The sequence below is a fragment of the Oryzias latipes genome, chromosome 19, assembly GCF_053564925.1.
Source record: "Oryzias latipes strain Hd-rR chromosome 19, Olatipes_Hd-rR_3.1".
NCBI lineage: Eukaryota > Metazoa > Chordata > Actinopteri > Beloniformes > Adrianichthyidae > Oryzias > Oryzias latipes.
This window is the reverse complement of record NC_136255.1, coordinates 8111613-8115059: the sequence shown is the minus strand read 5'-3', so window position 1 is coordinate 8115059 and position 3447 is coordinate 8111613. Positions and strand designations below refer to the sequence as shown.

Below are 3447 nucleotides of genomic sequence, written 5' to 3'. Positions count from 1 at the left end.
AACGGCATTTGTACTGAACAAAAATTCCATTTAAAATGTTTTCTTATATGGGACCAAATTTTTAGGGACTGAGATACAACTGGGTTCTGGCATTTAAATTTAGAAAGATCTGATGTACAATATAGCAGTGACTTTGCTGTGTTTGGGAAGAAAGCTCGATTTTCCAACCGTTCCCAGTCAGGTCTGGTTTTTCCGTCCCAGAAGGACATACATCAAATATTACATGACCAATAATACAGACTAAACCTAGGCAGTCCTAATCCTCCCAGGAATTTTGGTCTTTGCAAAAAAACTTTTTTAATTCTGGGTGTTTTTTTATTCCAAATAAATGATGAGACAAGAGAATCGATTTTTTTTTAAAAAACTTTTAATGAATTATAATAGGGATGCATTGGAAAAGGAATAAATATTTTGGCAATACGTTCATTCTAACTATATTTACACGACCAGCTAATGAGATGGGTACATTACCTAGACGCTTAAATTGTTTGTCTGTTTGTTGGTAAAGATTCAGAAAATTTTGTTTAAAAAGTCCAGATATATCTTTGTTATGTTATGTCACAGAGTTTAGTATTAAAAACCTCCATAGATTTAAATCTGTGTGGGTTCTGAGGTGTCTGACATGACATGGCACAATGATAGAATAGCTAATTCTGATCCTTGAGTTAAAATGTATGTGTTTATGGTAAAGGAGCAACCATAAACTTGGGAACTTTTGATTTGCTCCTCAACCTTATTAGGAAGTCAGACTCCAGACAGAGGATTTAAATAAAGGCCTCCCCATTCTACTTCAGGCTTTCCCCAGGACAACAGATTGGAGCACAAGATGGAAGATCTTACCATTATTCACGAAAGAAATTTAGACGGGACAACTTTTACCCCTTCATTTTTTTCTGCAGATCTTAAGGACCTCCAAGGTTTTGGTTCACCTGAACCTGGCTCAGGGAAGAGGTGTTTTTGCCTCTGTGGAGGACAATACCTGTGCTGTGAAGGCATCAATAGAAACCTAACCAGTTTCCAAGATGAAAAGATGATAGAAGATGTCACATCTTCAACTGAAGGCACTCCAACAGCAGACAAACCTGCGAAGATTGACAAAGGCGTGCAGACAGAAAGTGAGGAAAAATTCACTTTGAAGACAAAAAACCAGAGACCACTTTCAATAAACCATAACATGCAACCCAACCAGGTAATGTATTGTTTTTTTTTTTACTTTTCAAGCAATTTTGATTCATTATTCTTTAATGAATAATTAATGCAATTACACATGAAATTTCCCTAACATCTTTTACAGATGGAAATCTATGGGGAACATGCGGTACCTTACAGTCATGTTGGAGTCATTTATATCGGCAGTTCTTCTGATGAGGACGACGATGACATGAAGGAAGATGGCGCTGATGTGGACCGGACCTCCCCCCCAGAATGACATGTTATTTTCGTTACTTTTCAAGCCACATATAAGCTCTTTATAAAAGTAATAGCAATCATTAATTGTAATCAATATATATGTAACCAACGTAGTTCGACACGTGTGCATCGCATAAGAAAATGTAGAAAAATATTATATCATCATCTTTGAGTTGTCTTTACATTTTAAGAAAAGTTTTAATCTCTATTTTTGATATATCTGGTAAGTGGCTCCTTATATCACTTAGCTAAATGTGACACGAGTGTACTTCATAGATATTCTTCAAGGTAAAATGTCTATATTTGTGAGTAATTACACTATCAAGAACTATTGCTTCTGAAATTTGTTTGATGTATCTGTGGTACTTGGAGTCGTACATTCGTTTTTAATTTGATTTAATCTGACACTGCATATTTTCAAGAAATGTATCCTTGATTATGATTATACTGTATTACAATAAAAAATCTGTGACCTAGATCGGTTTGAGTTCACCTGGGTTTTTTGTGTGTTCGGACTCATTGTCTGCATCCTGTTATTATTTAATAGCGTTCACAATTTTACATTCTTTTAAGAATCTGAACGAAAGAATGTTACCTAAAAGATCATTTTATATTAAAATCCATAAAATCATTCTTGCTGCATCAGATGCAAATTCTATTAAAGATGGTAATTCCTGTTGGTTTTTTTTTTCTCTTCAATAAAATTTAGAACACTGATTACGCAAATGACAGTGTTTAGTAAAAGCAACAAGCCCACATATGACCGGGAAAACTCACCGTTTTGTAACAAAGCCATGTAAACACGTGAAGCTTGTAAACATTAAATCTCAAGGTTACAAAAGTCCTGAAAATCTGTGTCCGAATTCCCTCCCTAATCGATAACTATAACGGCATACAGTGCTGCACAATTTAGTGTTTATAGTTTTTAAAAGCAATTAAATGCGTGCGTGGTAGACCGGATAGCTTCTGATTTCCGGTTCCTGCAGCTTGACAAGAAAAACAGAATGGTGCAATACTGCCACCACCTGGTGTGGAGGTATTGCACCAACTGCTCCTGTTAAAACTGATTTTCCAAAAAGCGAGCTGAGACACAACTTTTTATTTTTTGAAAGCAAAAACAAACAACAAAAAAAGAAAGCAATAAATAAATAAAAGGTATTTAATAATAATCTAAAGTCTTACAGTTGCAACAGGTTTTTTTTTTTTAAAAAAAAGAAAGACATAAAACATAATCAAAAGTCCCAGCTAAAAAGAAAAAGTCGCTGTAAAGTTTACTTACCTTGACTCATGCCTTGCTGGAGTGAAAAATGGTTGAAAGAAAAAAAAAAAAACAACAAGGAAAAAAACATATCAACTCCATTGTTTTATTGAGTTTCACAGGCAAGTCAAGTAACACAAGCAACAGTGAAAAGACAAAAGCATTTTTTTTTACAAAAGAAACAACAATATTTCACACACTCAAAGCGTCACAGGAACAGGCTGGACTGCGAATAGTAGTCGCAAACTCCACAGCGCGAGGGGTATGAAAATAAATTTTAAAAAAAATTGATACCCCCCCCCCCCCCCCCCCCCTCTCCACCCCCTGGTGGTCTTGGGGTGTAAGGAAAATGAAGACAGGATGGAAAGAGAAAAAAAAAATAAAGTATTGTCTCGTGGGGTCACTTATGCCCGTTAAAACAGCGGAGGGAATGGGTTTCGTGCTAGCCACCGAGAAATGCATCGTGGGGTCACTTATGCCCTGTAACACAGCGGAGAGGATGGAAAGAGAAAAAAAAATAAAGTATTGTCTCGTGGGGTCACTTATGCCCGTTTAAACAGCGGAGGGAATGGGTTTCGTGCTGGCCACCGAGAAATGCATCGTGGGGTCACTTATGCCCTGTAACACAGCGGAGAGGATGGAAAGAGAAAAAATAAATAAAGTATTGTCTCGTGGGGTCACTTATGCCCGTTTAAACAGCGGAGGGAATGGGTTTCGTGCTGGCCACCGAGAAATGCATCGTGGGGTCACTTATGCCCTGTAACACAGCGGAAGGAGTT

General features: G+C 36.9%; 1 long non-coding RNA gene across 2 annotated transcripts; it reads right to left on the bottom strand.

Annotated features, from left to right (window-relative positions):
• Window positions 1-869: 869 nt before the first annotated feature.
• LOC144987919 (uncharacterized) lies at window positions 870-2406 on the bottom strand. 2 transcript variants are annotated; one of them, XR_013651609.1, is made up of 3 exons: window positions 2188-2406; window positions 1323-1413; window positions 870-1082 (listed from the first exon to the last, which is right to left on the bottom strand). It is a non-coding gene; the product is annotated as an uncharacterized LOC144987919 (long non-coding RNA). The 2 variants fall into 2 exon arrangements; XR_013651608.1 differs by having other exon boundaries at window positions 1328-1413.
• Window positions 2407-3447: the final 1041 nt, after the last annotated feature.